This window comes from Muscardinus avellanarius (assembly GCF_963383645.1).
Source record: "Muscardinus avellanarius genome assembly, chromosome: 7".
Lineage (NCBI taxonomy): Eukaryota > Metazoa > Chordata > Mammalia > Rodentia > Gliridae > Muscardinus > Muscardinus avellanarius.
In genome coordinates, this window is record NC_137793.1 from 57,573,169 (window position 1) to 57,586,431 (window position 13,263).

The 13,263-nt window shown below is 43.0% G+C and overlaps 1 protein-coding gene and 1 pseudogene across 2 annotated transcripts in view; one reads left to right on the forward strand and one right to left on the reverse strand.

The window, feature by feature from the left end:
- SMYD3 (SET and MYND domain containing 3) overlaps window positions 1-13,263 on the forward strand; it is a gene marked incomplete at both ends in the record, with an annotated part of 658,176 nt that overhangs the window by 223,773 nt on the left and 421,140 nt on the right. The window lies entirely within an intron of this gene.
- LOC308264948 (low molecular weight phosphotyrosine protein phosphatase-like) lies at window positions 7,017-7,693 on the reverse strand (annotated as a pseudogene). Its single transcript has 2 exons — window positions 7,661-7,693; window positions 7,017-7,446 (listed from the first exon to the last, which is right to left on the reverse strand). The product of its transcript is annotated as a low molecular weight phosphotyrosine protein phosphatase-like (transcript).

Sequence of the window (13,263 nt, forward strand, 5' to 3'; positions counted from 1 at the left end):
ATTTTTCCCCAGCAGGGCAGAGCAGAAGAGATGGGGTAAGTAAAACAAAACAAAACAAACAAGCAAACAAAAAAATGTTATGTAAATGCATACATGTGTATGTATATATGTGTATATTTTTATCTGTGCATATGATTGTGTATGTGTATATGTGTGTGCATGTATGTGTGTCTGACTGTGTCTGTATGTTTGTGTGTGTACATGTGTGTGCATTTGTATGTGTGTACATATGTGTGTGTGCTCGCATGCGCGCGCGTGTGTGTGTGGGGGCTCTTTTCCCTTCATGAGTGAGGCTTAGGTGTTTTATTCCTTCTGTCATGTTTGTTGTGGTATTGTTTATTGATACTAGGAAAACTAAACACCAAGCACATGAAAGCAGTGGTATGAAGGGTTGGTAGATGACTCCGTGTCTGGCCTTGACGAGTGCCGATGTGTCTGGAATGCTCACACTCTAAATTACAGTCAAGGCTAAAAGTTTCTTGTAAGGGCAGTAAAGGCTAGATAGGTTGTTGATTTTACAGGTGCACTTCACTTGGGAGGAAATCATGATTTAAGACACTAACCATGTGTCTGTTCCCCAAGCTGTTGCTGGAGAATGCTAAGGTGTTCTCTTGACCAGTGGAATGAAAATAGAAATAGCAGAAATCACCCAAAACTTAGGTAGATAACTTTAACTTTGTTTACTTTTCAAAGCCAGGACTAGAATCCATGGCCTCAAACATGTTAGGCAAGTATACTGCCACTGAGTTATGCCCCTGCTCCCTCTTTCACAATATTTATTGGATAAAAAAAGACAGTTAATGACAGAGATAACCTGTGGCATGTAGATGGTATAGCTCCCTTTTGTCTAGCTTTTGATGAAGACTTTTCAGGCCCTTCCACTGCTAGTTTCCTCTGTATTTACATGCTTACATAGTTACTATGCTGTGTTGCTCTTTCTCCTATAATTGTGTGTGTGTGTGTGTGTGTGTGTGTGTGCGCGCGCACGTGGTACCAGGAATGGAACCCAGGGGCATTGTACCTCCGAGCTATACCCCATGCCCTATTTTTTATTCTTTAGTTTTTTGAAACAGGGTCTCTCTGAGTTGCGAAGGGCCTCGCTATGTAGCTGAGGCTGTCTGTGAATGGCGATCCTCCAGTCTCAGCCTCTCGAATGTTGGGATTACAAGCATGCGCCACCACGCCCGGCTATAATTGTGTTTCGAAATATCATTCCCAAGTTCCTTTAAAGTATGGAAGAGCACACTTTGGTCATCATGGAGTAGCTCCTTTTAAGTCAGTGGACTTGATGTTACAGAGCCATGATCATCTTCATGTATGGCTCCATGATCATCTTCATGTATGGCTCCTCCCTCATATGATTATCACCATCTGCCTTGATAGTTGGGAATTATTTTAAACAGTTACTCTCTGTATTTTTGGAAATGCATATGGTCTCTAATGATGGAAGCTTCCATGTCTCCACAAACCTGGGGCTGTCCTGCATTACTGCTGTGATCTTTGGTGAGTTTATGGCCAGTGCAGAGCTCAGGTTGAAACCCCTTGGGCCCCCAGCATCTTTGGACAGCACCTGCCTGCTGAGCCTTTGCTGTGTGCCGTGCCCAGTGTTTACTTGAATAATCCTGTAAAATATTAGTTTGAGATCAGCACTAGTGCATAGAAGTGTGTGTATACTTTATATCTGCAAAGAAAACAGGTTATTAGAGTATAGTTTTCATAAAGTTAAGGCCTGACTGTCACAGAAATATTGAATGAATGAAAGAACTGAGAAAGATCAATGCTGGTTCCAAGAATGCTCAAGGAACTGGTATTCATAGGCAGCCACAAACAGGGGTAGAATAATCTTGTTGGGTTGGAGACAAAACTGGGATGTTCTGCAGGCAGTGAAAGCATGCTTTGGGGGTTATCCTGTCTGTTGGTTGGAAATGTCCAGTAACACGTGGCTCCAGAAATGTCTGCTCTAATAGTGAGAGACAAAGTCAAATTCAGACACTCTTCTAGATAATGAATGAGTCCATGGCAAGCCTGTTAAACAGTGCCCAGCGTGGCGCTCAGAGGGCCTGCCCCTATTTCTTCTTCTACTGTATTGATATTTTAGATAACCTTAGTTCACCATGACTCCACCTCACCCCTAGAAAGGCGAGGAAGGCGCTGTGCACGCTCCCCGTTGAGTGTTGAGTTTCCCTTGCTCACTTGTCTCCTTCAGGGGAGACTGAACTCCATGCAAGCTCTCCTCCCCTTGTTACGGCACCAGGAGCAGGCAGCCCTCTGCTTCCGATTCCTGCATAGTTTGGACTCGGGACTTGCCTTTGCTTCGGTTCTTAGCCTCCGGCTACATTGTGGCCTTTGTCTGCAGCTGGCACCCATCCTGTCCCTGTCTCCACATTCTCCCTGAGCCCCAGAGAGGCTCAAGATGACTTGTGTTTTATGGCCACATTCTGTAGGGGGTGAGGAGGCCATGCCTGGGGTTCCCTCCTGTCCCCCATGGCTTTGATTTTGAAACAAATGTATAGCTGCTCTAGAACTGGGATTCTAAATATAGGCTGATGATTATTATTGTTGGCTTTTTTTTTTTTTTTGCACTACTGGGGATTGAACCCAGGAGAATTCTACCTCTGAGTTATCCTTTCAGTCCTATTTCTTATTCTTTATTTTGAAACAAGGTCTCACTAAGTAGCTGAGGCTGGCTGTGAACCTGAGATCCTCCTGTCTCAGCCTCTCAGGTATTGGAATTACAAGCATGTGCCACATTGCCCAGTTCTAGATTGAATATTAGAATCATCTGAAGGTACTTTAAAAATTGGCTTGTGCTGGAGACCACCCCAGCTAGTTGTGATGTCCAGGGCGAGGCCTGGGTGAGAGGCTTCTGTATCCTCACAGCCCATGCACACTTTTTATGCCTTTTTCAACTCTAGTTCTTAACATTTATATTTCAGGAACTTATAAAGCACATTTTCTTCTAAGATTAACTGCCAAGAATTTTGTCTTGTTGATTTAAAATATTGATTTCTAAGCTGGTTGTGGTGGCACATACTTATAATCTCACTACTTGAGAGTCTGAGACTGGAGGGTCACATGTTCAAGGTCAGCCTCAGCAATTTACTGAGGCCCTATTTTAAAGTAAAAACAAAATAGAGCTGAGGGTGGCCAGTATGGTGGCAAATACTTGTAATCCCAGCATTCGGGAGGCGGAGACCAGAGGATCATGGTTCATGGCCAGCTTCAGCTACTTAGGCCCTTTGCAACTCAGTCAAACGCTGAATAAAAAAGAGGACTGGGAATGTAGTTCAGAGGTCGAATGCCCCTGGGTTCCATTTCCAGTATTGCAAACAAACAAAAACCATTTATATGAGAAAATGTTTTCTAAGTTCAAAACAGCCTTGGAATTTTAGGTAGTAAATTCTTGGGGATTATCTTTACTAATATTTTCATAGCAGTTGATGTTCATGAAGTTGTTAAATGATTCTTGCTTTTAAAAATATGATTTTATTATATGCTAGGGTCAAATGTTTTCCAAAAGTCTACAACACCATTTTTATAATGAAGGTGTGGTTTTTTTTTTTTTTTTTTGTGGTACTGGGGTTCCTGGAAACCCTTCTGCCTCCAGGCTACACTCCCAGATGTATTTTTATATTTATATTTTTATTTATTATTTTTTTTGTGTGTGTGTGGTACTTGGGGTTGAACCCAGAGGCTTTCTACCTCCGGGCTATACTCCCAGACATATTTTATATTTTATTTGGAAACAGGGTCTCCATACATTCCTGAGAGCCTCACTGAGTAGCTGAGGCTGCCTTTGATCCTCCTGTCTCCTCCTCCCAAGTGCAGGGATTAGAAGCGTGTGCCACCACGCCCGGCTTATAATGAAGGTTTTATAATGAGGATCAATGGAGAATATTTCCCTACTTGGATTTGAAATTCAAAAGTCTGATTATTAAACAAATGAAAAGCAACAAACCTACTCTTCAGTAAACAGAGAGCTCCTGAAGTGCCTGAGGCCAGGCCGGGTACTAGGTGAGTTTATGGAACTGAGCAGACTATGTCTTCATCTATGTTGGCAAGTCATTCCTACTGCACATTTCTAAAACAGAAAAATAAGCAGTGATTTTCTCAGATTTGGGATGTAGGATACGTGTCATATTCAGAAGTTGGCACTGAGTGAAAACTTGGGTAAATAATTTGGCAAATTTTAAATAAATTTGAACTTCCTTAAGACAATGGAAAGTATCTTCTTTTAGGAGAAATTGATGGGAGTGATGCATTGATTTGTGTCAGATTTAAAAAAAGGACAAAAGTATGCGAGAAGTCAAGATTTTACTATCTTTTATTAAGCACTTTTTGTGGGGTGGAAGTTCTGCTCCTGTGTTATGGAATTGGGGGCATTCCCCTGGATGGTCAGCTCAATCTTGGAGCAGTCAGTGCGCCCAGGTTTAGAGAGAAACCAAGAGACGAGGAGCCAGGAGCTCTCTGTTCTGGGCTTCAGCATGGTGCCAGGTGCTCAGTGCACGGTGCTACGTCTCGTGCCTGTGGGAAGCTCTCGGTCTTCCTGCAGCTGTGCAGCGCCCCACAGCTTTGGGTGCCAGTTTGCAGCACGTTCCCGTGTTGAGACTGGCTCTGAGGAAGTCCTTCCAGGTGACACAGACTGTGCTTCTCTTCCACAGGGTCACTGCCAAGGGACTCATGTAGTCTTCCCTCCTAAGTCATTTAAATGCTTAATTTTTCTATCGGCTGATATGCTATTTTAGCTAATATCAACATGCTAAACTTAAAACACCTGGCATTGAGCCCATGTTCGTACTTCCTTTTGTTATAATCAGTCATTGGAGGATGGGCTGTTATGAATGGTGTACTTGAAGGTCGTCTTTAGGTCACCGTTGTCATGGGCCTGGTGCTGGAATGTGCTACGGGTTTTGTTGATGACTGGACTGTGTGCAGACTGGAAGATATAAATTCTAAAGATGTGGCAAGCAGAGATCCTGGTAGATCTCTGTGAGTGTTGTAAGCTCTAGTAGAAGGGTATTGAGTTGTTGATGGGTTAGGTATGCCAATTAGATTTTTCCCCTGGTCTCACAGAAGGAAGTGTTATTAATAGACCAGTGGGGCAGAATACTTGAAATGGAAAACTTATTGGTCATTTGAGAACTCTAGGTACCATGATCATTCACACACAAGTATATACAGATGAACGTTTCACTTATGTGTGAGCGAAGGAAGTGTCCCATGGCACTGGTGAATAGCAGGGAGGAAGAGGACAGTGGAACCCATTGCGGGCAGTGTAGCTGCTCCACAACACGTTCCGAGTTCCTGTCTCAGAACAAGGGTTCAGATTGAGAATTAAAGGCAAGATACTGAAAAGTGAGTAGTTTGCAGGAGCGATAATGGCGATAACTCATGTTTATTGGAACTGATATTCCAATAATGTGCTAAATTCTTTGTAATTGCTGTTTTACTGCGTAGGTGAACTTGTTCTTCATATGGAAAGACAGGTGACTCGCCCAGGATCACTTTTGCTTACTGCCATTGGAATGCTGGCAGTCTTGATCCAGAGCCCAGAAGCATGCTCACACTTTATTTTCTGTGTGTGTGTGTTTGTGTGTGTGTGTGTGTGTGTGTGTGTGTGTTTGGTGGGGGAGGGTTACTTACTCCTTCAACACGTTTTAGTTTTTTTTGTGTGTGTGTGTGGTACTGGCGATAGAACCCAGGGGTCCTATCACCAGTTTACCTCATAGATAAACCCCCAGCCCTATATTTTATTCGTTTTTTTTTTTTTTTTTTTTTTTTTGAGACAGGGTCTCAGTAAGTTGTGGAGGGCCTCATTAAGTAGCTGAGGCTGTCCGTGAACCACTATCCTCCGGTCTCAGCCTCCCAAATGCTGGGATTACAAGCGTGTGCCACCACGCCTGGTGTCACGTTTTAGGTTTTAAGGTGATTGTTGTGGAACACATCTGTTAGAACTACTTATTTACTATTCTAGGAAAGGCTCAGGAAGAGGAGTTTATTTCCGGTCTTCCTTTGGGATCAGTTTTCAGCGGGGTTTGGTGTGGAAAGCATAACATAGAAAACACACAATCCTGACAGTCCATGTCTATTCATTCTTATTTGGGGACAGAATTTGGGTCTTCAGTTTTAGACACTTAATGACCAGAACAAACCAGGTTGATTTATGATGCCTTTCTAGGCAGGTTTTGTTCGCTGTTTCATTATTTTATTTTAGTTTATTTTTTATTTCTCAGTTGTATTTTTATAACTCCCCAGTTTATTCTGAGAACAGTCTTTTCTGATGTATATCCATATGAATTTGATACTGCACTGTAATTACCTCGATTTGCCATAACTGTATTAAATGCTGATGAGGAACACTCATGAATATATCAATACTTAAACACTCCAACATAATAGAAATTTTTCCACCTTCCTAAACTTTTTTTCACACCTAAGCCAATTTGCATTTGACATTTCAGTTACATGTGCATACAATAAGAACCTCTCAACCAACACAGAAAACATTGAACACAAGTGTCCTTCTCTCCAGATAGAATTAAAGAAATTTTAGAGGCAAAGTGGCTCAACTGTGGCAAATAAGCTGATCTCCCAACAAGTATTAAAGGTGCTAAAGATGGACCAATCTATCTCTGTTGACAATCTTCTAGATATATGAGTGTGTATTAAAAGTGTGTGAGCTAAAGCCCTTCTAATGCAGGTGAAGAGCTGCAGTGGTGGGCCATTGTGACTCCTCAGAGTCCTGGGCAGGGTGCACAGGTGAGCAAGGGCGCTCTGCTTGTGCTGGCTACCCACCAGCATTGGGTCTCACTTGGCTTCGCCTCACCTGGGCCTCCAGTTACTTTTTCTCCATTGCTCTATTTTGTTTTTTATTTGCTTATTCTGCTATTTTGTAATTAGGGCAAAGCAGGAGTTTCCACTAGTCTTAAGAATGCTTATTCTACCCCCATACCTTTCTGAATCGAGGAGCTCGGATGGGGGTGAGTAGCCTGGCCAGCGGTGGGGCAATACCAGCCCTAGTGGGCCTTCTCCAGGAAGGCTATGCAGCACCTTACACCCTGCTGGTACACCAGCGCAAAGTCAGAGTTGTTCCCATAATAGGGATCTTCAATAATGAGTTGTTCTTGTGGATCATAGCTTCCAAGGAGTTCAGTTTTAGCTTTGCATCTTTTAACTTGATTACTTTTTCTATTCAAATCGCTGAGATTGTAGAGTATATAGTCAAATGTGGCAAAGTCTTCTTTGGTAATTTTCCGGGCAATGTGACTCATAGGGATGCTGTGCTTCTTCATGCAACTGTGCCCTTGATAGTCAGGGGGGTTTCCCATTTCATATGTGGACGTGGCTGAACTGTCTATCCTCCAGTTATCAGACACATTCTGATCAGTTACAAGTTTTCTGAAAACCGCTTCTGCAATGGGTGACTGGCAATGTTACCAGACACACAGGCGACTGAACTGCTGTTTGGAGGCGGAGAGTCCAACGGGTAGAGCAGGGAGATGCATTAGGTCAGGTGCAGAACCAGGGGGTGCGCTGCAGTACTTTAGTGCAGACGGCAGCAGCTGCCAGCTGAGGAGCCTGGGACACAGGAGTCCTAACAGCATACCAAGATTTGGGCTTAGCGTGGTCAGTGAGAAGAACCTGAAGGTTCCAGATGCACAAACAGCACGGACTTGGTAGCCTGCTCGGCCATCTTCAAGCACACACGCCTGTGCCCGGCGACCCTGTTACATTATTTTAGTCTTGAATACATTTATTCCATTTTCCCCCATAACATATGTTGGAGCAGAAGTCTCACATGTTAGAAGCAATATTAAAAGTGCTTACATAACAATAATGTTGGTACAGAAGATCATTTATATCCAAACAAAGAGATTTACTTACCATACTCCATTTATCTTCATCTCTCTGAAGTACCAATAAAAGAGATGTGGGAAAATACTGGTAGGTAAGGAAAAGACAAGGAGAGCCTTTGAGGGAGCACAGAATGTAGCTTTTTGGGGAACATTGAATTTCTTATCTCTACATTGTATCTATTTTTATGATTTTTCTGTCTTTCCTACTAATGTGATCCATATAACTTTAACATATATAGCTCTTCAAACTAGATTCACATAATACACATCTTGTAGACATGTTGTTCAGATCAGTTGATTGTGCAGGTGTATTTGGAAACAGGACTTTAGTTCTACCCCTTTTCCCCTGACTGATCTGTGTGTGTGTGTGTGTGTGTGTGTGTGTGTGAGGTACTAGGGTACCTGGAAGCCCTTCTACTTCCGGGCTACACTCCCAGACCTATTTTATACTTTATTTTTTGGAAACAGGGTCTCTTAAGCCAGCACGTCTGGCTTTGAACCTGCGCGATCCACCTGTCTCCGTCTCCCAAGCGCGGGGATTACAAACGTGCGCCACCACGCCCGGCCGACTGATCTTCTTAGCTAATTTCTATCAAAGGCCAGCACTGGCACGCATATCCACCTCTTATGCAGGAGTCCTTCCGCTTGGTTTTAACTTACTACCACGGGCTGTATTTCCACGGGATTCTGACATTCATGTCCTGGGGCTTCTCTTGTCCTTGCCACGGTGCACAGGGTTTCTGCATTCAGGAATCAAAGCTCTTTCCTCTTCTCTCTGTCCTTCTTCCACTTTTGCCTAAGCACAGGGCCTGTGCACAGCTGCATTTCATGGCCCCAGTGGTTTATCTAAACATTCTGGAATTTGGGACACAAAGGTGATAATGAAATCCTGGCGTGGTGGCACTGGCTTGTAATTCCAGCGCTCAGGGTGCTGAGACAGGAGGATCGCAGGTTCACTCGCAGCCAGCCTCAGCTACTTAGTGAGGTTTTCCCCAACTTAGTGATGCCCTGTTTCAAAATAAAGAATACAAAATAGGGCTAGGGGTATAGCTCAAGGAGTAGAATGCCCTTAGTTCCCATAACTAGTACTGCAAAAAAATGATTTTTTTTAAAAAGGTGATGTCATAATACCTCCAATTGAAGGTGCTCACTCTTTTGCAGAGGAGACATATATATTCAGGAGAAAATCATCTTAGTGTAATTTGGTCGGTAGCATGGCAGAGTTCTCCTCAGCTGTAAAATAAAGAGGCATAAGTACTCCCATCTCCCTGAGTCAGGACGTGGGGTTACTGGATGGAACGTGCCTTCCTAAGGTATAGTGAGTTGGCAAAGATTGCTGTCGCAGTGACTAGTGAGCTGGGGTCTGGGAGCAGGCTTTGCCGCTGGCTTTGTGGTGTGCTCGAATTTACTTCCCCAGTGAATCTTTTCAGTGCCTCCTAATTTCCTGTAAGAACTAACTTGCAGGGCAGGTGCTAGAATTCTGAGCATATTTTCTTGCCAAAAATCTGTAAGCATCTTTTGAACGAGCAAGTTTATGGAATAAGCGAGGAGGCTATCAGAAACACATATAAGGATTGTTAGTGTCACTCCAGTTGGGAGGGCTTTGGAAACAAAATGGGCAAAACTCTGAGAAAGGCACCCTTCCTCTTACACCACTGTGCTAGCCACCTTCTCCCGTGTCTGGTTTGGAGGTGGCAGTCTGATCAAATGCCAGTTTGGCTATAGAAAGCGGTTGGGTGTTGTACCACCTGATAAATATGCAAACAGAAAAGCCGAGGCCAGCAGGGGCCAGTTTAATACCAGCTGAAGTTGCAGGCACAGTTTTTTGTTTGTTTGTTTGTTTTTTTTTTTTTTACTTCTGTATAAAGTGGAATGAGAATAGAAACTGACAAGTTCCATCCAAATGTAATCTTTTAAATTTCAAGCCATAGCAGAAAATGTCGAAAATTTAGATGGATATCTTTAGTAATGTTTTAGTGCATGATAAAGACTATGAGCGACAGAAGATGAACTGTGTAATATAGTTTATCTCTCTTTATATTTGACATGGTAGCTAGGACTTTGAGCTAATAGTATTTTCTCCACTGACAATTTGTATTAACATGTGCTAGAAGAAGCTTGAGAATATGATGTGCATTTCTTTGACCATAGCTACTTTTATAAAATAATTCATTATGCGTTTTTTCCTATCTTGCTGTGAAGATAAACTAGCACTAGTTATAGTCTGCATATGAAATGTCAGGATTCATAGAGCTATACTTACAACAAATGGGACATGAAATGATTACTTCTGGGCACCAATCTTCAATAAAAAAACAACCCACAGCTATATATTCCTTAGTTATCTTAGTGAATTTTAGTGGCCTTTTCTTTGCCACTTAGATGTATGGTGTTGACATTTATCAGACTAGATTCCCAAGTGCTAAGAATTAAACGTGTGTTGAATTCAGAGTTCCTGCATACTAATCTTAGTTACTGAGAAAAAGTACTCTTGGACATAAAATCATTCTTTTCTCAATGCCTTAGTGAACGGTTTCCCCCCAAGATTTCCTTGCTCCTTAGATCCAGTATTGCATCCCTGGAATCATCTAGCTGTGGATCAAAAATATTTGAAAAAGCCGGGTATGGTGGTGCACGCTTGCAATCCCAGAATTTGGGAGACTGAGACAGGAGGATCATGGTACGCAGCCAGCCTCAGCTACTTAGTGAGGCCCTTGCAACTCAGTGAGACCCTGTTTCAAAATAAAGAATAAAAAACAGTGCTTGGGTTGTAGCTCAGAGGTAGAATGCCTCTGGGTTCTATCCCCAGTACTGGGGTGGGGGGACTGAAAAAACCAGATGTGGTGATGCAGGCTTCTAATTCCAGTGCTTGGGAAGCGGGGACAAAAGAGTGCAGATTTGAGGACAGCTTTAACTGCTTAGTGAGGTACTCTGCAACTTAGCCAGACCCTCTTTCCAAATTTAGAATAAGACAATAAAATAGGGCTAGGAGTGTAGCTCAGAGGTAGAAGTCCCCTGGGTTTTACCCCAATACTCCTATGCACCCCACACACATTGAAAAATATTGCATTTGTCCTGAACATATACAATTTTTGGGGGGACAGTTTTTAAACAATACAGTATCATCCTAGTAGATAGTATTAGTAATCTAGTAGATAGTATTAGTAATCTACAGATGACTTAAAGTACGTGGGAATGTGTGTACAGATCATATGCAGACCCTAAGCCATTTATACAAGGAACTTGAACATCCCTGGATGTTGGTTTCTGTAAGGTATCCTGGAACCAATTCCCTGGGACATGAGGGAGAAGTCTGTTCACGAAAGAGTTTTATGGTAGGGGTGTGGAATGATGAACCCCTTGGGGTTCTAAGCCCCATCACCTCTAGTGAGGTTGCCTGGTATGTCTCTAGATGGCCGTCCACGGTGAGCACTGCTGACTTCTTCCACCATCCTTTCGACACACACCTCATTGTCTTCTTTATATGCTTACCGTCGCTTTGCCTTTTCACTATTCTCCTGCAACAGAGGTTAGGAAACAGGCTTTGTTGTGCACCCACTTTCTTTTTGGCTGTGGAGTAGAACCCCATGTACCCCAGCATCCCATGCGGGCTTGCCTGGCCCTTTGCAGTTGCTGTGGGTGTGCCCATTGGGCCCTCAGTGCCTTCAAGGAAGGAGCAGGGTCCTGGCTTTAAAGGACTGTGGCATTGTGCTGCTCTTAGGACTCCGTGACTACTGTGAGAACTGTAGGCTACCTGCAGTGATGACACTGCAGGGCGCAGGAGATTAACTAGTGTGATTTGTTAGCAAGGAGTACAGGGTAGCATTACTTGTTTATGTGAGAAACAGCTGTGTGTTCATGACAGTAGACAGGCAGCTCTGCCTAGCACGTGGGTTCTTTCTTTTATTTTTCTTTTGCAGCACTGAGGACTGAACCCAGGGGCATTCTACTTCCAAGCTACACCCCTAGCCCTATACTTTATTGTTTATTTTTGAAACAGGATCTCACTAAGTTGTGGAGGGCCTCACTAAATACCTGAGGCTGTCCGCAAACATGCAATTCACCTGTCTTAGCCTCCCAAGTACTGGGATTATAAGCATATACCGCCACACCCAGCTAGCATTTGGGTTCTATAAAGGTTTACTATATTGATTTAATCGAGTTTTTTTTTTGAAGATTCAAAGAAGTTTATTAGAAAGGTAGAAATACAGAAAATAGAAATACAGCTCCATACCAGACTGGCATGGAGGGGTGACTCGAAATGAATACATCCTGAGTTTTTTTTTTAAACTCATTAAATAGCTCCTTCTTTGTCTATAGTACTTTTCTTCTATCTCTAACAAATCAACACAAACTTAATAGCTTAAACAAAACATATTCATCTTTTGTATGGGTGTGTAGGGGTGGTGGTGCTGGGGGTTGAACCTTCAAACTCCGAGGTATACCCCAGCCTTTTTTACTTTTTATTTGGAAGCATAGTTTCACTGTGTTGCTGAGGCTGGCCTTAAACCTGTGACTCTCCTACCTTAGCCTCCAAAGTACTTGGATTCGCCACCTTGCCTGGCTACATGTCTTTGTTTTATCTGACAGTTTCTGTGGCCAGGTGTCTATGCATAGCTGCATCCTCTGCTTAGGGGACTCTCTCACAGAACCCTAATTGAGCATCAGCAGGGCGGTGTTCTCATCTGGAAGCAGGGAGAGTCCACTTTCAAACTCACTTGGTTGTTGCAGGAACTTATTACCGTGTGGATAGTTCCCAGAGGCCCAGGTTCTTGGCTTGCCTGCCCCAGTTCCCGGAAATCATCTCTGGAGCTTCTTGCCAACTAGGCTCTCCCACATAGCCATTGCCTTTATCAAGCCAGTAAGGAGAGCCTGTCCTGTCGGTCTGCTAGCAAGTTTACCCAATACCATGTATTCATCAGAGTGACTGCTGGAGTTACTAGTATCATGTGTTCTTAGGAGCAACCCATGAAGTTACTCACTATCATATAATCAGAGGAGTGGCAGGTACCTTTGCCGTGGTCTCTTGGAGAGAATCATGGCACAGATCCTGCCTTTACTCAAGGATGTGTTCCAGTAGCTGGAGGCAGGAATCACGGTAGGGGAACATCATCTCCTCCTCCTCCTCTTCCCCCTCCTCTTTTCCTTGGCATTGAAAGGTCCTTATTGGTTGTTGACCTTTCACTTTTATTATTTATCTACTTTTTACTTCCATTTTACTCACACCTTGTTTTCTAAATAAATGTTAACTGTACAGTTTGAGTATTAAAAATTGTAAATACCATGTAACAGCCACCACCACAACCAAGACACAGAACTTTTTTTTTTTTTTTTTTTTTTTTTTTTTTTTTTTTTTGCGGTACTGGGGATAGAACCCAGGGGCACTGTATTTCTGAGCTACATCCCC